The following is a 23,474-nucleotide window of genomic DNA, read 5'->3' as shown; positions in this document are numbered from 1 at the left end:
TGGACTCCAAGGTCTAGACCTAGTAACTCCGAGGAAGTGGAGCTTACCAACCAAGCTGATGGTTAACTCTGTCTGCTAGGAGGGTCTGTCCAACAGTCAATCAAGACCTACAGGCATGAAATGTAGCATTCCCGGTAAAAGGGACGTCAGTAAGAAATAATGTATCAAGTATGTAAGGCAACAGAATAACTGAAAGCTGAAACTGATAATATAATAACTAAAAGTAACTGTGATTCAAAGATAATCTGAAGATATGCTTACCTGCTGATACTGACTCAACTCTCTCAATATAGTAAGTAAAATAGTTGTCCGACCTTGTAAGGCTCAGTATGTGTAACTGCTCTGCCGTAGTAGGTTCTTTCATAGGTGCTCGACCATACTAAGCTCTATATCTTGGCCATTCTAGCTCGCTCATAGGCGCTTGGCCACAGTAGGATCGATATATAACTTACCATCTGATCAGAGGTTGCCTAATAGGGGCCTACCCATCGATTATAGCTCGATGGTAATGAAAATACTTTTAATACTGTATATATGTAAATTCTCTACTCTATATATATATATATATATATATATAGAATCTCTGCTCTCTTAGCTGAAAGAAGACAAAACTAAACTGAATATGAAGTCCCGATAAGAGAGAATGTGATAACTTATGACACTAGGAAAATGTACATAAATTCAGGAATATGAACTTCTCTTTATGTCGCGTTATCAAACACATGTAGTTACTGGATCATGCCAAAATGAAGGAAAGGTTTAACCTTAACATACCTTAACTTTGTTGAGTCCTTGATACCATCCAAATAATTCTTCAAACAACTCAACTCAATCTACCACATGATAAGGAGATTCAAAATCAGTGTTGAGTAAAGGCTAAGTTCGGAACTTAAATAAGTAGCTCGTTTACGTAAATTTTGGAAGCATCTCCCCTATAACAAGGTCCTCCTCCAATACCATATACCAAAAACAACAAGAAAACAACAATAACAACATGTATGCATCATTTTCCAACCTTATCCCCATCACAATATACCACAAAATAGCCCACACACCCTAATCGCTTCATACATAAAACGACAACCAAAGTAGTGCCAAACAACCTAAAAAAAGTAATGACGAACAACCATCCTGCCATTAAGTCATTATGTGTTGTTTCCCCACACCTTTTCTCCTCCAAACTTCATAAAACATCAGCACAAGAGGCCAACACGAAATAGCCCACAAACAGTCCACTACAAGTCAAATAACTCAAACTCACGGTTTCTGATCATCGTCATGTGAGTTCTAACTATTAGGAAACAAATTTATCAACCTTACTTAATATTTAAACACTTAAATACATATATTAGATGTTTCTTAACTTTTAATTACCTTCCAAATCTCGAACTACAAAGAAAAAAGACAGGCAGTATAATGATACTTACGTCGTAGGGATCGTTCTAGTGTTATCACTTCTTGATTTAGTACTCGAGATGCTAATCCTCCTTAAAACCTTTGAACAGAGCTTAAGTTAAGTTTAGGGGTGTTCTTTGGTCGTGTTCAATTTATAAATGAAGAGAAACAATGAGAAAGGGATTATATACCAACTTTTGAAAAGTCAAAGATGTGCTAGCTTGGCACCCTCTCATTGGCCCATCTTCAGACGCTTATACCTTTTTATCCAGATGTCATATGAATTAAAAATTAATAGTGTTGGAAACTACATTCTAAGATCTTCAATTTAGTATATAATATATCCCAAAAAACCTCATATAACACACGAAATGTACTGCTCAAACAGCTTTAGTGACACATCTACTTGTCACCTATGCAGTCTCTGCAGTCTCGTGAAACTACAAATATCTCTATACTCCTATGTTGTATTGATAAATAGTTTAATGGGTTATAAAATAGACTTGTAGATATTCAATTTGGTAGGTAGATCATACCCTAATTCCAAGTATATTAGGAGAAAAGCTCAGCTATATTTGACCTATGTTTCAACACATTTATGAATGTAACTTGTGATGACCTTTTCCAACTTTTGTTTCAAAATTAGATTGACTTCAATCATAACACATAACTCATAATATAACTCATTATAATTTTAAACACCATATTCTCACTCAAAAGTACATGTTATAACATTCCAAACTTGTTGACTTTTGACGAAACTTATTTTCTTCAATTTGTTTAGCTTCAAAGCCTTTCAACCCTCTTGGTACTTGGTATTCATCATCTTAAATATTTGTAACATCCATGGTAACATGATTAACTTACTTTATGTACTTTCAAAGATGATCTCATTTATGAGATTACATCAATTGACTTAAGACGTACTCTTATGTACGAAAATATGAGGTGTAATAGTATCTTACCTAAACTTAGTTGAGGCACTAGTTTGTTTAGCTTGCTCGAGGACGAGCAAAGATTTAAGTGTGAGTGTTGATAATAGGTGAATTTAACTATATTCAGGCCCTAAATAACCGCCTTCTTGCATAGTTTTGATAATAAAAGTGATAACAAAATGCTCTTATTAGTGCTTTTCATGACTTTCAGGTTATATATGACTAGGGAAGGCTAGGGAGTACTTTTGGAGTCAAAAATTGAAGAAAGAGAGGCCATCCGTGAAATATCCCAAGTGAACCATGCAAAAACAGGCTGAAGAATTAGAGAAATGATTCTGCCGCGGTTCCACCGCGACCGCGGCAGAACCGAGGTGCAGACTGCTCGCGGACAGAAGGAGATTCAGAGGAGCTGTTTGGCCGCGGTTCCACCGCGACCGCGGCAGGCGCGAGAAAGTTCAGGGACTAAAGTGCAAAATACGGGATTTTTAGCCCAAAACCCTATTTTAAACACTAGACTTCGCCCAAGAGAGGCATGTATTGATTTTCAGAGTTTCTTAGGAAAAAAAACCATTGTGAGAGATCACCCAAAACATCTTTCTTCTTTTCTTTGATTTTTATTGCTAAGTTTATGATGAATCTTATCTTAGTTTGTTTACCCATAGTTATGAGTAGCTAAATCCTTTGTCTAAGGTTTTGATGGAACCTATTGGGGGATGAACTTCTTGTTTATGTGAATACAAATTGCTAGTTTCAATCTTTATTTGTTCAACTATGTTCTTGTTGTAGCTAATTGATAGGATCCTCAATTAGCTGTGCCTATTTAGTGTGCATAACTCGGGAGAGAGTGCATATTTAGGTTATTGTTGAACAACACTACTCCCAAAGTATAAGAGGGATCTACAACTGCGGGTTTAAAGGCGGGATTAGGGATAACGAAGCCTTGGGTGCAATCTTAAGTGAACTGTGTTAATTAAAGCTAGCTAGTGTATCTCGGAAGAGTGCATTGAGCATATTACTGTGATTACTCGGGAGAGATTTGCGGTAAGATGAGCGTTCATGATTGATAGAGGTGTGTTGGTAAATTTGTATGAAGCATAAACAGAAGGGATTCCATCATTAGGGGAAGTCATTATCTTAGCATTTTCTCATTATTGTTTACAACCTTAGCATTTTAGTTTACAGCTTGTTATTTACTTGCAATCTTAGTTAGTAAAGAAACCATCAACGGTGATTCAAACGTCTGGGGAAGTTGGTTCTCAAGAGTTTAGTAGTTCTAAAGATTGTGATTGATAGGTTAATTCTTTGTGGATTTGACTCTGGCAGAATACTCAGGTTATATTTGCAATGTCCGCATTGTCCTTTTTATAAGGCATAGTTGGGCGTGATCAAATTTTGGCGTCGTTGCCGGGGAATTAACGGAATTATCAATTACCATTGATAGAAATACAAAAAATTCTTAGTATAGTCAGTCTTCTCTACACCAAGATTTGATTGAAAATTTTGACGGTTGTTGACGTGGTTGCACAGGTGTATGCCTAGAAACTCTACGAGGACCGGAGAAGTACTTGAAGGACTCTCAGACCCAGAGAAAACATTCCGGATATTGAACCGTGCCAACAAAAGACTTCAACAACCTCACCAAACACACAACCTCAAAATTGACATAGGTAACGTAGACAACGTCAACGGAAACGTCAGAGATAGGGCACCTCCTGTGCCTGAGGCTGCACTATATGACTGGGCACAACCCACAGCTGACAATCTGGCCACTCCCATTGTTGTGCCCGTGATACAAGCTGAATCGTTCCAGATCACGAACAACATGCTGCACTTGCTGCAAAACAAGGGATTATTTTCTGGGACACTAGCCGAAGATCCTCAACAGCACTTGAAGAACTTCCTATCAATTTGCAAAACTCAAATACAACCCAACGTAACTCCGGAAGCAATCAGACTGTTATTATTTCCATTCTCGGTGACAGGAGCTGCTCAGGTCTGGCTAAACTCACTCCCCATAAACTCTATAGAAACTTGGGATGAGTTAGTCAAGCAATTTCACATCAAGTTCCACCCGCCCAACAAAACAGCTCAACAAATTTATGAGATCGTGAGCTTTAAACAGAAACCAATGGAGACACTGCATGAGACATAAAGCCGGTTTAAAGGAATGTTGGTTATATGTCCACACCATGGTATTCCAGATTAGATGTTGGGACAACGGTTTTATATGGGACTGTCAGATAGCATGAAGAACATTGTAGATGCCTCAGCTGGTGGGGCATTTTTGAGCAAAACTTGGAGAGAAGGTTAGAGTCTACTTGACAAAATGGCTCAAAATTCGGGGTGGATGACGAGGAATGCACCTATCACACCAGTGGTACACTCAGTGCCTTTTGACCCATCAAATTCCATGGCTGAAAATGTGGCGACCCTTTTGACACAGATGAGCATACTCACCAAAAATGTGGAGGAATCGGGGCAGAAACAGCAAGTGCACATTGTAGATACCACCAATGGGGGCTTGTGCACATCTTGCATTAGTCAGCCAATTGGTAATCCGTGGAATGCTGAACATGATCATCATCATCAGCACCCTGAGGACATGAACTATGTGTCAAACTATGGAGGCCAGAGACAGGGCAATCAGAACTGGGGTCAGCAAACTCAGCAGCCATACAGACCACCTCAGCCACAGTACAACGCTGGAAACATGGGAGGTATGAGACCCTCCAACAATATGGCACCTTATCCAAGGTCACAAGGGTACAACAATCAACAGCAAGGGTATCTCCCACCTCAACAACAGCATGGTGGAAGGCAAGAAGATGGGTTCACAAGACTTGAAGCAATGATGCAGCAGGTGATTGGGTCCAATGCAAAAATAAATGAAAGAGTAGATGCACAGGACGCAACAATAAAAAATATTGAAGTGCAATTGGGCCAAATTTCAATGTCTCTGAACAATCGTCCTCAGGGGACATTACCTGCAGATACCCAAATCAATCGTAAAGATCAGGGCCCGAAGCAGCTGATGGCGGTGAGTCTCCGTAATGACAAGGATCTTGATGTAGAGCAGGAGAGAGCTCGTGACAATATACAGGCTGAGACACTCATTCAGGTACCCAGTGAGCTAGATGATTCCACAAGGCTGACAGATGTGCCAATCCAGCCTGCTCAGAAAGAAAAGAATACTCAGCAGGAGATCGAGAAAGTTGTTGAAGCAGTTGAAGAGCCGGTAGTAGAGATAGTAGCTGAGAAAGAAAAGTCCCAAGAGATTGGGAAGAAAAGACCTCCTGCTCCATTTCCACAGAGGTTGGCCAAGCATCAAAAGGAGGAGCAGTACAAAAAGTTCTTTGAGATGCTCAAGCAAATTCAGGTTAATATTCCATTGATTGAAGCTTTAAAGGAGATGCCTGGATACGCAAAAATGATGAAAGATTTAATGTCCCGGAAATTTGACTTCCAAGACTTGGCCACAGTGACACTTACTCAGATGTGCAGTGCAGTGGTAACTAGACCTGTTGCTGAAAAGCTCTCTGATCCAGGGAGTTTTACTATTCCATGCACTATTGGAAACTTTGCTTTTGCGAAAGCACTCTGTGATTTAGGGGCCAATATTAATCTTATGCCCTTGGTCATTTACAAAAGGTTGGGAATTGGGAGAGCTAGACCCACCTCTATGTTGTTGCAGCTGGCTGACAGGACTGTGAAGCATCCATTTGGGATCCTTAATGATGTACTTATTTAGGTGGGGAAATTCGTGTTCCCTGCAGATTTTGTGATATTGGATTGCAAAGTGGATAAAGAAATTCCTATCATCTTAGGAAGACCATTCTTGGCCACTGGGAGAACTCTTATTGATTGTGAGACTGGGGAACTTAAGATGAGGCTCAATGACGAAGAGATTATATTCAATGTGCAGAAATCTATGAGGCGACCAACTGAGTTCGCCAATTGCTCTCTTATTGATGCCATGGATGTAATCGTACAGTCTGATGATGAAGTATTGAAGGTTGAGGATCCCCTCGCTGCATGTTTGACGAATTTGGAGGAAGTGAATGGTGAGAACTTGGCGGAATGGGTGTTGGCACTGGAAGGTAGAGGGTCTTGGGAAAGAAATCTAGAGTTTGAGCCCCTACACTTAGAAAAGAGGGAGACTCCTCCAGCTAAGCCATCCATTGAAGAACCACCGAAGCTGAAATTAAAGCCATTGCCAGCCCACCTCAGGTATGAATTTCTGGGACCTGACTCCACTCTACCTGTTATTATCTCATCTGGTTTGTTAGATGTGCAGGTCCAATAGCTTCTACAGGTATTGAAGGAGTGCAAAACTGCCATTGGGTGGACCATGGCAGACATCAAGGGGATCAGCCCCGCTTACTGCATGCATAAGATTCTGCTGGAAGAGGGGCACAAACTTTCCAGGGAACATCAGAGGAGGCTGAACCCAAATATGAAGGAAGTGGTGAAGAAGGAGGTGATAAAGTGGTTAGATGCGGGAATTATTTTCCCAATCTCTAATAGCAGCTGGGTTAGCCCAGTTCAATGTGTGCCTAAGAAGGGTGGCATGACGGTTGTGAAGAATGACAACAATGAACTAATCTCAACAAGAACTGTCACAGGCTGGAGAATTTGCATGGATTATCAAAAGTTGAATCTAGCCACCCAGAAAGACCACTTCCCACTTCCCTTCATCAATCAGATGCTGGATAGATTGGCAGGGAGGTCACACTTTTGTTTTATGGATGGGTACTCAGGGTACAATCAGATTTCCATTGCACCTGAGGACTGAGAGAAGACCTCTTTCACATGCCCTTATGGCATTTATGCCTTTAGGAGGATGCCCTTTGGCCTATGCAATGCACCAGCCACATTCCAACGGTGCATGATGTCCATATTCACTGACATGGTTGAGGATATAATGGAGGTGTTCATGGATGACTTCTCAGTAGTGGGAAGTTCATTTGATGAGTTCCTGGTGAATCTGACGCGTGTGCTGAAACGGTGCATCGAGACTAATTTGGTGCTGAACTGGGAGAAATGCCATTTCATGGTACAAGAAGGCATAGTTTTGGGGCACCGAGTGTCAAGCAAGGGAATAGAAGTAGATCGAGCAAAGGTTGATGTAATAGCAAAGCTGCCTCCACCAACTTCGGTCAAAGCAATCAGAAATTTTCTTGGACATGCCGATTTCTACCGGCGGTTCATAAAAGACTTCTCCAAAATCACCAAACCTCTCTGTAAGTTATTAGAGAAATATCACCCGTTTGTATTTTCTGATGATTGCACGGAAGCGTTTGAGGAGTTGAAGCAGAGGCTGGTCACAACACCCATCATTGTTGCCCCCAACTGGGAGCAACCATTCGAACTAATGTGTGATGCTAGTGACTACGCAGTGGGGGCAGTGCTGCGCCAGCGGAAGGACAAATTGATGCACCCAATCTACTATGCCAGCAGAATGCTGAGTGGAGCCCAGTTGAACTATACAATGACTGAAAAGGAGATGCTAGCTGTGGTGTTCGCATTCGACAAGTTCCGATCCTACCTGATATGATAAAAGGTAATTGTCTACACTGACCATGCCGCTCTCAGGTACTGAATAGAAAAGAAAGACTCTAAGCCATGCCTGATTCGTTGGGTGTTGCTGCTACAAGAGTTCGATCTTGAAATACGTGACCGCAAGGGCACTGAGAATCAAGTTGCTGATCACCTATCACGACTTGAGGGAGCTGAAAATGCAATTGAAGTTGAGGAAATTCTGGAAACTTTTCCGGACGAGCAACTGCTCGCCACCACTCATCGGAAAGCGCCATGGTATGCAGACTTGGCCAATTACCTGGCCAGTGGTATAGTTCCTCACGACCTTTCATCGGTCCAGAGGAAATGATTTTTTCATGAAAGCCGCTTGTACTATTGGGATGAGCCCTATCTCTTTCGAATATTCCTGGATAACATAATCCGGAGATGCGTCTCCGAGATAGAACAATCTTCTATTTTGCAGGCTTGTCATGCATCGACTTATGGTGGACACTTTGGAGGGATCAGGACAGCAGCAAAGGTGTTAGAAGCCGGATTTTTCTGGCCGACTATGTTTAAAGATGCTCACTCATGGGTGAAGATTTGTAATGAATGTCAACGCACCGGGAACATTTCCCGGCACCACGAGATGCCCACGAACCCAATTCAGGAGATAGAAGTGTTCGACGTCTGGGGGATTGATTTCATGGGTCCCTTCGTCAGCTCCTATGGCAATAAGTACATCCTTGTTGCTGTAGACTATGTGTCCAAGTGGGTGGAAGCTGTAGCGTTGCCCACCAATGATGCGAAAGTGGGGTGGGGTTTCTAAAGAAGAACATATTCACCTGCTTTGGGACACCACGTGCGATTATCAGCGACGGAGGCACTCACTTCTGCAATAGAGCCTTCGAGAAGTTGCTTATAAAATACGATGTGCGCCATAAGGTGGCTACTCCATACCATCCTTAGACTAGTGGACAGGTTGAGGTATCCAACAGGGAAATCAAGAGAGTGTTAACGAAAATTGTTAATGCCACAAGAACTGATTGGACAAGGAAGCTAGATGATGCACTCTGGGCCTACAGAACAACTTTCAAGACACCAATTGGTATGTCACCATACAAGTTAGTGTTTGGGAAGGCCTATCACCTACCTGTAGAACTCGAGCATAAAGCGTGGTGGGCACTGAAACAACTAAACTTAGACATGGAAGCTGCGGGCTCATCAAGAGTCACAGAATTTCATGAGCTCGAGGAGTTCAGGTATCTTGCTTTTGAGAGCACAATGCTATACAAAGAGAGAATGAAGAGGCTACACGATCAGAACATTGTTGAGCGAAATTTCAAACCTGGGACATGGTATTGCTATACAACTCAAGACTGAGGTTGTTCCCGGGTAAACTGAAGTCACGATGGTCTGGACCATTTCGAGTAGTTGAAGTTTTCCAGTCAGGAGCGGTTGACGTTGCCACTGAGAATGACTCTCGTACATTTAGAGTCAATGGTCAGAGATTGAAGTTGTATGTGGGTATGAGCGAGCCCAAGGAAGGGTCTGAACTGCAGTTGACTGAACCACGGAGGTCGAGCGAACCTTAACTGCACTCATCTGGGTCGTGCCGCGACGTTAAATCAGGCGCTGCATGGGAGGCAACCCATGAAATTGTTGTAAGTGTAACTCTTCTTTTAAAAAAAAGGCATCAGAATCAGAGATGGGCTCAGACCGCGGTTCTACCGCGACCCTTGTCTGAACCCAAGCCATCGCGGTTGCACTGCGACCGCGGTCAAACCGCGGTCAAGATGGCCATGTGAACTTGGCCTACCGCGGTCCTACCGCGACCGCGGCAGAACCGCGGCAGACGCAGACGGGGTCCAGGTAAGTTTTTTTTTGTTTTAATTTTTTTTTCTTTTCCTCTTTACCCAAAATACCCCCCACCTACCACCAAACCCTCCCCCCCACTCCTTTCTCTCTAATTTCTCTCTAACCTCTCTTTATCTTCTCTCTTCTCCTCTCATCTTCACAAAACTTCATTATCATCCTCCCCTACTTTCCACCTTCACCACCCACTTTCCCTCAACCAAACAAGTGAGTTTCTCTTTCTCTCTCTCTCTCTCTCTATTTTATCTTCTAACTTAGTGTAAATTTGGTCTAAACTTATTTAGTTAAACCCTAAGTAGGAATAGTGTAGATTTCTTTTCCATTTTTGCTTCTTTTTTTTTTATTGTTGTATCTTGTGGATTTATTTGGTGCTAAAATGTTTGAGTCTTTCTTCTACTTCGATTGTGGGGGTTGTTTAGATGCTTTGGAGGCCTAGAAATAATTTTTGCGGTGTAGCTTGGTGGTGGGACCTTTTTGGCCGGAAATCTGGGGCTTGTGGTGCTATTTTGAGGCATTTTGTGCCTACCCTAGGTTGTGGTGGTATTGTATTTGGTGAATGGTGGTGTTATTTTTAACGTGACTCACTTGAGGGAGTAAGTGTGGGGTGTTGTATGCTTGTGGGGCCATTGTGGAGATTGTAACTTTGAACACATCACAAGTTGAGGGTTTGGCATAGTGTCTAAATGGAATAAATGGGAGATATTATTTGGTGCCATCGGGTGGTGAAGTCTGAGTAACCATCCGGCTGGCACATGTAGGATATATTTGATGGTTCTTCTGTATTCTTTGCAGGTCATATGGCTCGTAAGAAGAAAAAGAGATCGGCAGGCACATCCCAACAGCCTACTTATGATGCTTCTAGGTTCGAATCCGAAGTGGCAGAGGGCGACTTTCATGCCAATGCCTCAAAGAGCTTCATCCCTGAAATACCGATTAACAGGGCAGCCCTCCATGTAGAAAAAGAGGAGATGTATGAGGAAATCCGGCGGAGGGAAATGGAGTTCTTATTTGATGAACCTGAAACGGTGAACGAGATGCTTGTACGAGAGTTCTATGCGAACTGCCCAGCTCATATGCTGCGGGAGGTGACTGTGCGAGGCACATGGATAGATGCCTCAGTTGAAACTATTAGACAGGTATTGCGGCTGCCCCGGTTTACTGGTGACATCGACTATTACCAGGATGCCCCAGGTGTCACTTGGGATACTATGACTGATGTACTCTGCGCAGGGGGGAAACCAATCTGGATACGTGACCACATCACCCTGAACTCCAAATCGTTCACCCATTTGGCTAAGTGTTGGCTCACTGTCATTTGCAGCCGATTCTTTCCCTCAAGCAATACGACTGATGTGAACTTCCAAAGAGCCCTTTTGACGTGGTGCTTCGTCTTTTGTAATTCTCTTGAAGGTGACAAATGCTTTGTATAGCTCTAGTATTCCAATTATTTCTTCTCCGTCATGGGTATATACTGTGCTAAGTAGTCCGTAGTTGTAACATGTTTTTACTAGGTTTGCTTTTGTTTTTGGCTGGGCTATAAGCCTATTATATCCCTGTAGTTTTTGGGTTACATAATCTTGTGTTGGATCTGTAGTAGTTGTTGATCTAGGGTTTAGGTTCAGAAATGTCTGGATTTTATATATATTCTCAATATATGTTTGAGTAATATGGTTATATACCTTTTTGTTGTGGTGTAGGCTATTAGCATAGGTTGAAGTTTGTGGGGCTATAACTATTGCTTCTCTTGGCTTTTTTGATGTAAATGGCTTATCAAATACGGTATTTAGGTTTACATTGATATGTGGCTTTTTGCTAACTTGTTTGCTTGTACCTGCAGCTGTATATAAAGCAACTGTGTTATGGGTTTTTTGGAGTTTCCCAACGTCTCCTTCTACCTCTGGAAGTTTAGAGTCTTCCGATCGACTTAGCTCCGCATTTTTATAGTCATGCTGCTGACTTTCTAGCTGTTGTAATCTTTTTCCCATACTCTCCATCTGTAAGGATAGAGTAGTAAGGATTGTAAATATGTCTTTTGATTCTTGGCTTTCATCTGTTTGGGTACCTTTGTCTTGATAGGTAGTCTGCAATAACATTCTTGTCAGTCCGTATTACTTCAATTGTAAATGTAAAATTTTGTATATTTAATACAAGTCTCCTTATTTCCTTTGTAGTTACTGAATCCTGTACTTTCCAAGTTATCCACCATTTTACTTGTGTATTATCTGTTCTTACTATAAATTTGTTATAAACAATATATGGCTCAAATGCTAACAAACATTTATATAATCCAAATAGTTCTTTCCTATTTATTTCCCATTTTAATTGTGGTTCCGTGTATGATCCGGAATAATATCTACAATGGTGTTCAATTTTTTCATTATCATATTTATATTTTAGAACTCCTCCGTAGCTGTGATCACTAGAATCAGTTTCTACAATATATGTAAATTGTTTCTTTCCTATTTATTTCCCATTTTAATTGTGGTTCCGTGTATGATCCGGAATAATATCTACAATGGTGTTCAATTTTTTCATTATCATATTTATATTTTAGAACTCCTCCGTAGCTGTGATCACTAGAATCAGTTTCTACAATATATGTAAATTGTTTCTTTTCATCTGGAAAATATAGTTTTGGTAATTTTTTACACATATTTTTTATCTTCTGTATATGTATTTTATCTTTTTCGTCAAAATGATATTCTATGTCCTTTTTTAATTTTTTCTGTAATGGTTTTAAGTTTTCTGCTAATTTAGGAATATATTCTCTTACTTGGTTAACCAATCCTAAAAATGATTGTAACTTCTTTTTTGTATCAAGTGTTTCATTCAAGTTAATTATTTTCTGTACTACATGGGTTTGCATTTTTATTCCGTTTTTATCTATTTGTATACCTAAAAATTCTATTTGATTTTTCATTACTTCTGCTTTCTTTTTACTTAAACTTATTCCTGATATTTCTACAATGTGTATGAATTTTTCTAATAGTTTTATATGTTCGTTCTCTGTTCTAGAATATAGAATGTAAATCCGAGGAAGGAGGACATCCTCAGACATCCTCACCTTCTCTCTCTTATCTTCTCTCAATAAAATATCTAATTATATACAAACTTCAGAAAGCTATGGAGCATTCAAACGAGTTACAAAACCAGGTAAGTTTATTTATAATCATGTTTAACTAAACTCTTATATTCCTTATAATCTCTTAAATATCATAATTGTTTATCATGTTATAGTACTGTTATAAAGAACATCTTGAGAAAGTTTGCCTGTCTAATAATGCTGAGAGTAGTTAAGCCCAGACTATGCCATCCTAAAGTGGAAACCAGTAGGCAAGGAAGCCGTTTAGGGGAGTACACAGAGTTGAGGCGCTGTTAGGGTAAATGATTGAAGCATGAAAAACATGGTAGTGACCAGAAAAGATGTTCAGTATAACTTATTAAAATATGATAAACTCTATGATAAACAAAGAGGTTAGAGGGAATATGTTTAGTAAACACATGATAAGGATAAATAATAAATCTAAATGAACAACCACACGTATTTATTAGAAGAAAATATTGACTACAAAATACTTATGTTATATATCTTTAAGAGACTTAATAACGATGTTAAAAGAAAAATTTACGATATTTTAGTTACTTTTGAAATAATATATGTAATGGAACAAGCATTTACGGAACTAATTGTATCACATGAAATAGATATATTAGATCTATATGAACTAGATTTATATTCAGACTAATGATCACATATCAAGTTAATAAAATCTTTTTATAAATGAAACATAACACTTTTCATTATATAAGATTCTATAATACCCAGAAATGGAAACTTCTTAAAAACCTCAGTAACATAAATAGAAAAATAGATTGTGTTAAATACAATATTAAAACCTGCAAAGATATTATTAGATATAATAAATTACGTAATAAAGCTTTACTAACTATAGAAAATGAAATTGAATTTTATGAAAATAAACTTGAAAGTTATCAACACAGAAAAGAAATAACACTGAGAAATATAGAAACCATGGATATATGTATCAACAGGTATACATCTCAGTATTAATATGAACAAATCAAAAATTGATAGTTACAAATATTTTAAGTACTGGTTAGAAATTCTAAAACATATAAATATGTCAAAAATAATATTAGAAAAAAATATAGAAGAATATCAAAAAACTAAAGATATTAAATACTTAGAATACACACTTGAAAATATAAAAGAAATTTCAAGGTTAGCTACAGATAATCATGAAAAAGCATTTAATTCCACAACTACATAAAAAAGATCCTATGAAAAATAAGATGAACTCAAACAACCCCCCCAAATTGGTATCAAAGCTATGAAAAATAAACATTTATATTAAGAAGCAAATAATGAAAAATAACACTGACATTAATAGTACAAACCCGCAAAACAGTGAAACAATCAAAATAACTAAGAAATCGCAGAAAATTAGGAAGAAACTAAAGAAACTATATATAGAATATGAATACTTGAGTATCACAAAAATAAACAAAGCTAGGTTGTCCAAATTAATCGATATAATATCTAAAACAGAATATAAATATGTTTGTTATCTAAAGGATAAAAGATGAATAAAGAAGAATTCGCATTAGAAGAGAAAACATATGAGAATCCAGAAGGATTAAAAATAACAATAATATTTTCTAACTTAGGAAGAAGATATAAAAAAATAGGAAATAACCTAAACTTAATGTTAGAAAAAGAAACTGTAAAACTAGAGGATAGTTTAACCGCCATGGTTAGAATAACAAAAGAAAACGAAGAAATAGATAGAAAACGAGAGATTAAAGAAATACAACAGCAAGCTAAAGAAAAAATACAACAGATAGAGGAAGTAAAAAACACTAAAATAACAGAATTAGAAAAAGAATTAGAGATGCTAAAACAGATGTATGCAAATAAACTAAAAGAAAAGGAAAAACGTAAAGAAGAAGAAGAAGAACTAAAACTAACAAATGAGATAGAAAGATTCAAATTACAGTTAGAAGAAGTACAGGAGAGTCCATCAAAAATAAGTATAAACGAAATAAATGACCAAAGTGATAAAGACACAGAACTAGGAGAAAACTATTCAGAAACAAGTGAAACATACACAGAACTTATAGAAAAAACAGAAAAGATAAAAATAAACCCAGAAATAAATACAGGAGATATGAACGAAGATAAACCAAGCATATCAGGAATAAAAAATCCAAAACAATTAAACCCAACCTATTACAGAGTAAGTTATGATGCATATGACAGAAACAAAACATTATGGGATAAAAGGTTAAATAAGAAATGGGCACCAAGACAGATAACTGAACAATATAATTTTTTAGATCTAGATTGTGTAGCAGATATAAATAAAACAATACAATTATGGATAGGATATATCTCAAAACAACTAATAGATAATAAAATAACAATAACGGAAACACCAGGATATATAGAAAGAACATTAATAGGAACTGTAAAATTATGGTTACAAAATTTATCAAGTGAAAGCTTAGACACATTAAGGAGTAATAAAAAACTTGACGGTACAACTACAACAACAGTTACAGATATATTAAATAAATATGAAATAGCAATAAGAAATGAATTTAGTAGTATGACAACAGAAGTAGAAGAACAAAATAAAGAAAAAATTACAAATAGAAATTTAATGACAAAATTAGCAATATGTAATATGTGTTATATAGATGAATATACTTGTGCATTTAGAGACTATTATTATAAAGGAACATATAGTCCAGATGAAAGTAAAGAGATAAGAAAATTATATTTTACAAAATTACCAGAACCCTTTAGCTCAAAAATAATAAAAAGTTGGAACGAAGCAGGACTAGCAGATACATTAGGAGTAAGGATAAAATTTCTACAAAACTGGTTTATAGAATTATGTGAAAAATATAAAGAAAACATGAAAATGGAAAAAATATTAGTAAAAAATTTGGCATGTTGCAAAAGTAGAATAGCACCCCAATTTGGCTGCACAGATAAATATTACAAAAAAGAAGGAAAGAAAAAGAAATTTAAATCAAAATATTCAAAGTATAAATATAGGAAACCAAGAAGAAGATATTATGTAAAAAATTATAAACATAAAAAACCATATAGGAAAAAGAAAAAACTAACAGAATGTACTTGCTATAATTGTGGAAAGCTAGGACACTTAGCCAAAGATTGTAAATTACCAAAAAACCCAAAGAAGAAACAAATTACCGAAATATTGATAGATAATGATAAATATACACAAGTAGAATATGTAGATTATGAATTAAGCAGTGAAGACAGCATATATGAGATATCAGAAAACGAGTTCTCTGAAAATGAAATAAACAAGGATATAGAAGAGTCAGATGAAGAAAATTATGACTGAAAAAGATATACAAATTATACAACAAGAAGAACACCAAGATGAACAATCTTCAGAACAAAAAATAATATTTGACGCTAATATATTTGAACAAATAAAAGGAAAAGAATTGGATCTAAGTATAGACAAAATATTAGAAGTACCAACAATAAAGAATTGGTTTAAAAGACAAAAAGAAGAATACTATGTAGTAAGCCAAAGAGAACATATAATAGATTGTAAATACATCAAAGGTAAAGCACAAATACCAATTTTAAATAAAAGACTACTAAATAAAGAAATACAAGATATAAAAGCAAAAAATCCAATAAAATATGTACACTTAGGAGGAACGGAGATCCTAATAAAAGCATGTTTTAGGGAAGGAATAGATACCCCTATAGAAATATACTTGGCAGATGATAGGATTGTACAACCTATAGAAAAGAGTATAATAAGTGCTGTAAGAGGTAACTTAATATACCAAAAATTTAAATTTATAGTAAGTGCTAACTATTCAGTAGCAGTAGATGATAAAAATATAGATAAATCATTAGTATTATACTGGAAAATGTCTGGAATAGAATTAGCACCAGGAAGTAAAATATTCACAGCAAGATGTAAAAATCTATATGTCTTAACAACGAAACATAAGATAACAGCTAAAAATAAAATAAATAAAATAAAAATAGAAAATCCATTCGAAAGAATAGTATCAGTTATAGACAACAATGATTACAGTTATACAGAAATAGACATGGATGAAGATTTAGAAATAGTAAAAGAAAGATTAAGCACATCAAAACGAATAAATAATGAAATGCCAGAAACATCATCAAGAAGTACATCAAGAAGTACATCAAAAAGAATAAATTATACCACTCCACAAAAATTAATAGAACAAAAAATAGAAGAAATAAACCCACATCATTATTATATAACAGGAATAATGGACCAAAGAAAATATTTAATACTAATAAATACAGGGCAGGAAGAGAATTATGTTATAAGAGAACTAATACCAGAACAAGAGATAGTAACAATAGAACAACAAAATTCAGAACTACCAAAAGCGTTAAGAAAAAACGAAGAAACAACTGAAAAGGAATTAATTATTGGAGGAATACCAATATTAATAAATTTTAAAATATATCAAGGAGATAAAAATATTACACTAGGGATAAAATGGTTAGAAAAAGTCAAACCATATAAATTAGAAGATAGGCAATTAACAATAAGTTATGAAAATAAGAAAATAATAATAAAAAGAACTTTGATATAATGCCAAAGATATACATACTTTCCAAAATAATAGTAGAAGGATATTATAATAGATATTATACACCTATGGTGGATACAGGAGCAGAAGCTAATATGTGTAGACATAATTGTTTACCAGAAAGTAAATGGGAAAAGCTAAAAACTCCCATAGTAGTAACAGGATTTAATAATGAAGGAAGTATGATAACATATAAAGCAAGAAATATAAAAATACAAATATGGGATAAAATATTAACCATAGAAGAAATATATAGTTACGAATTCACAAATAAAGATATATTATTAGGAATGCCATTTTTAGATAAATTATACCCACATATTATAACAAAAACACATTGGTGGTTTACTACCCCGTGTAAACAAAAATTAGGAGCAAAAAGAGTAAATAATAAAGTAAGAAAAACAACACCCTGGATTAAAGGAAGTGAAAAGATTACCCAAAAATTAGAAAATGTAATACAAAGTAACCATAATATAGAGATAATCATTTTCTCCATAAATAAGATAAAACCACTACAAGATAAAATAGAATTACTATATAATGATAATCCACTCCAAGGATGGGAAAAACATCAAACAAAAATAAAGATTGAACTAATAGATGAAAATAGCATAATAACACAAAAACCTTTAAAATACAATTTTAATGATTTAACAGAATTTAAAATGCATATAAAAGAATTATTAGATAATAACTACATACAAGAAAGTAATAGTAAACATACTAGCCCAGCATTTATAGTAAATAAGCATAGTGAACAAAAAAGAGGAAAAAGCCGTATGGTTATAGATTATAGAAACTTAAATGCAAAAACAAAAACATATAATTATCCGATACCAAATAAAATACTGAAAATTAGACAAATACAAGGATATAACTATTTTAGTAAATTTGACTGTAAATCAGGATTTTACCATTTAAAACTAGAAGATGAATCTAAAAAGTTAACAGCATTCACAGTACCACAAGGATTTTACGAATGGAACGTATTACCTTTTGGATATAAAAATGCACCAGGTAGGTATCAACATTTTATGGATAATTACTTCAACCAATTAGAAAATTGTATAATATATATAGATGATATATTGCTATATTCTAGAACAGAGAACGAACATATAAAACTACTAGAAAAATTCATACACATTGTAGAAATATCAGGAATAAGTTTAAGTAAAAAGAAAGCAGAAGTAATGAAAAATCAAATAGAATTTTTAGGTATACAAATAGATAAAAACGGAATAAAAATGCAAACCCATGTAGTACAAAAAATAATTAACTTGAATGAAACACTTGATACAAAAAAGAAGTTACAATCATTTTTAGGATTGGTTAACCAAGTAAGAGAATATATTCCTAAATTAGCAGAAAACTTAAAACCATTACAGAAAAAATTAAAAAAGGACAGAGAATATCATTTTGACGAAAAAGATAAAATACATATACAGAAGATAAAAAATATGTGTAAAAAATTACCAAAACTATATTTTCCAGATGAAAAGAAACAATTTACATATATTGTAGAAACTGATTCTAGTGATCACAGCTACGGAGGAGTTCTAAAATATAAATATGATAATGAAAAAATTGAACACCATTGTAGATATTATTCCGGATCATACACGGAACCACAATTAAAATGGGAAATAAATAGGAAAGAACTATTTGGATTATATAAATGTTTGTTAGCATTTGAGCCATATATTGTTTATAACAAATTTATAGTAAGAACAGATAATACACAAGTAAAATGGTGGATAACTCGGAAAGTACAGGATTCAGTAACTACAAAGGAAATAAGGAGACTTGTATTAAATATACAAAATTTTACATTTACAATTGAAGTAATACGAACTGACAAGAATGTTATTGCAGACTACCTATCAAGACAAAGGTACTCAAACAGATGAAAGCCAAGAATCAAAAGACATATTTACAATCCTTACTACTCTATCCTTACAGATGGAGAGTATGGGAAAAAGATTACAACAGCTAGAAAGTCAGCAGCATGACTATAAAAATGCGGAGCTAAGTCAATCGGAAGACTCTAAACTTCCAGAGGTAGAAGGAGACGTTGGGAAACTCCAAAAAACCCATAACACAGTTGCTTTATATACAGCTGCAGGTACAAGCAAACAAGTTAGCAAAAAGCCACATATCAATGTAAACCTAAATACCGTATTTGATAAGCCATTTACATCAAAAAAGCCAAGAGAAGCAATAGTTATAGCCCCACAAACTTCAACCTATGCTAATAGCCTACACCACAACAAAAAGGTATATAACCATATTACTCAAACATATATTGAGAATATATATAAAATCCAGACATTTCTGAACCTAAACCCTAGATCAACAACTACTACAGATCCAACACAAGATTATGTAACCCAAAAACTACAGGGATATAATAGGCTTATAGCCCAGCCAAAAACAAAAGCAAACCTAGTAAAAACATGTTACAACTACGGACTACTTAGCACAGTATATACCCATGACGGAGAAGAAATAATTGGAATACCAGAGCTATACAAAGCATTTGTCACCTTCAAGAGAATTACAAAAGGCAACCTATTCTTCATCAAATTCTATACAGCACCAGCGGAAATACTATATGATGAAATAAAACCCATAATACAGGTGATAAAAATAGGACTAACACGAGATATGATAATACCGGAAGAGATAGAGAAACAACCGGAGATACAGAAAATGGAGATACCAAGTTTCTATGCTAATAAAAGAATAATTGGTATAGCAACTATTATTCAAGAACTAGCTAACAATTATCTACAAGGAAATGCTATCTGGAGCTACTATTCCAGAGACCAATTGATGATATATGCCAACTCGAAGGAACTACGACAAGGAGATATGGATGAAGTCCAGAAATGGATTTTATCATTATTAAAGCCAGAAATGCAACCAACTACCAGAGCATTGAAAAAAGAATTTATTTCAAACGAGTTATTAACAAGATACTGCAAACTAGTAGGACACAAATATCCAGACCACATATGTTCAAAGTGCAACGGAGATGATAACTATGTACCAGAAGTCCAACTAGAATGAAGGTATCAACAAGAAGACAAAAGAAGAAGACAGCTACTGGAAACATATAATGTAAAGTAAATAGTACTAGTCGCATTCATGAACAGTAAAGGTCGTTCATGAATAGTAAGAGTCATAAAGTAAATAGTATATGTCATAATCATGAACAGTAAAGGTCATTCATGAATAGTAAGAGTCATAAAGTAAATAGTATATGTCATAATCATGAACAGTAAAGGTCGTTCATGAATAGTAGGAGTCATTTGTAAACAGTAAGAGTCGTTTTAATTTTCTTTATATAGAATGTAAATCCGAGGAAGGAGGACATCCTCAGACATCCTCACCCTTACCTTCTCTCTCTAATATTCTCTCTTATCTTCTCTCAATAAAATATCTAATTATATACAAACTTCAGAAAGCTATGGAGCATTCAAACGAGTTACAAAACCAGGTAAGTTTATTCATAATCATGTTTAACTAAACTCATATATTCCTTATAATCTCTTGAATATCATAATTTTTTATCATGTTATAGTACTGTTATAAAGAACATCTTGAGAAAGTTTGCCTGTCTAATAATGCTGAGAGTAGTTAAGCCCAGACTATGCCATCCTAAAGTGGAAACCAGTAGGCAAGGAAGCCGTTTAGGGGAGTACACAGAGTTGAGGCGCTGTTAGGGTAAATGATTGAAGCATGAAAAACATGGTAGTGACCAGAAAAGATTGTTCAGTATAACTTATTAAAATATGATAAACTCTATGATAAACAAAGAGGTTAGAGGGAATATGTTTAGTAAACACATGATAAGGATAAATAGAAATCTGAATGAACAACCACACGTATTTATTAGAAGAAAATATTGACTCCAAAATACTTATGTTATATATCTTTAAGAGACTTAATAACGATGTTAAAAGAAAAATTTACGATATTTTAGTTACTTTTGAAATAATATATGTAATGGAACAAGCATTTACAGAACTAATTGTATCACATGAAATAGATATATTAGATCTATATGAACTAGATTTATATTCAGACTAATGATCACATATCAAGTTAATAAAATCTTTTTATAAATGAAACATAACACTTTTCATTATATAAGATTCTATAATACCCAGAAATGGAAACTTCTTAAAACCCTCAGTAACATAAATAGAAAAATAGATTGTGTTAAATACAATATTAAAACCTGCAAAGATATTATTAGATATAATAAATTACGTAATAAAGCTTTATTAACTATAGAAAATGAAATTGAATTTTATGAAGATAAACTTGAAAGTTATCAACACAGAAAAGAAATAACACTGAGAAATATAGAAACCATGGATATATGTATCAACAGGTATACATCTCAGTATTAATATGAACAAATCAAAAATTGATAGTTACAAATATTTTAAGTACTGGTTAGAAATTCTAAAACATATAAATATGTCAAAAATAATATTAGAAAAAAATATAGAAGAATATCAAAAAACTAAAGATATTAAATACTTAGAATACACACTTGAAAATATAAAAGAAATTTCAAGGTTAGCTACAGATAATCATGAAAAAGCATTTAATTCCACAACTACATAAAAAAGATCCTATGAAAAATAAGATGAACTCAAACAACCCCTGTAAGAGGTAACTTAATATACCAAAAATTTAAATTTATAGTAAGTGCTAACTATTCAGTAGCAGTAGATGATAAAAATATAGATAAATCATTAGTATTATACTGGAAAATGTCTGGAATAGAATTAGCACCAGGAAGTAAAATATTCACAGCAAGATGTAAAAATCTATATGTCTTAACAACAAAACATAAGATAACAGCTAAAAATAAAATAAATAAAATAAAAATAGAAAATCCATTCGAAAGAATAGTATCAGTTATAGACAACAATGATTACAGTTATACAGAAATAGACATGGATGAAGATTTAGAAATAGTAAAAGAAAGATTAAGCACATCAAAACGAATAAATAATGAAATGCCAGAAACATCATCAAGAAGTACATCAAGAAGTACATCAAAAAGAATAAATTATACCACTCCACAAAAATTAATAGAAGAAATAAACCCACATCATTATTATATAACAGGAATAATGGACCAAAGAAAATATTTAATACTAATAAATACAGGGCAGGAAGAGAATTATGTTATAAGAGAACTAATACCAGAACAAGAGATAGTAACAATAGAACAACAAAATTCAGAACTACCAAAAGCGTTAAGAAAAAACGAAGAAACAACTGAAAAAGAATTAATTATTGGAGGAATACCAATATTAATAAATTTTAAAATATATCAAGGAGATAAAAATATTACACTAGGGATAAAATGGTTAGAAAAAGTCAAACCATATAAATTAGAAGATAGGCAATTAACAATAAGTTATGAAAATAAGAAAATAATAATAAAAAGAACTTTGATATAATGCCAAAGATATACATACTTTCCAAAATAATAGTAGAAGGATATTATAATAGATATTATACACCTATGGTGGATACAGGAGCAGAAGCTAATATGTGTAGACATAATTGTTTACCAGAAAGTAAATGGGAAAAGCTAAAAACCCCCATAGTAGTAACAGGATTTAATAATGAAGGAAGTATGATAACATATAAAGCAAGAAATATAAAAATACAAATATGGGATAAAATATTAACCATAGAAGAAATATATAGTTACGAATTCACAAATAAAGATATATTATTAGGAATGCCATTTTTAGATAAATTATACCCACATATTATAACAAAAACACATTGGTGGTTTACTACCCCGTGTAAACAAAAATTAGGAGCAAAAAGAGTAAATAATAAAGTAAGAAAAACAACACCCTGGATTAAAGGAAGTGAAAAGATTACCCAAAAATTAGAAAATGTAATACAAAGTAACCATAATATAGAGATAATCATTTTCTCCATAAATAAGATAAAACCACTACAAGATAAAATAGAATTACTATATAATGATAATCCACTCCAAGGATGGGAAAAACATCAAACAAAAATAAAGATTGAACTAATAGATGA

The sequence above is a fragment of the Nicotiana tabacum genome, chromosome 5, assembly GCF_000715075.1.
Source record: "Nicotiana tabacum cultivar K326 chromosome 5, ASM71507v2, whole genome shotgun sequence".
Taxonomy (NCBI): Eukaryota; Viridiplantae; Streptophyta; class Magnoliopsida; order Solanales; family Solanaceae; genus Nicotiana; species Nicotiana tabacum.
Note: the sequence above shows the minus strand (reverse complement) of the source record.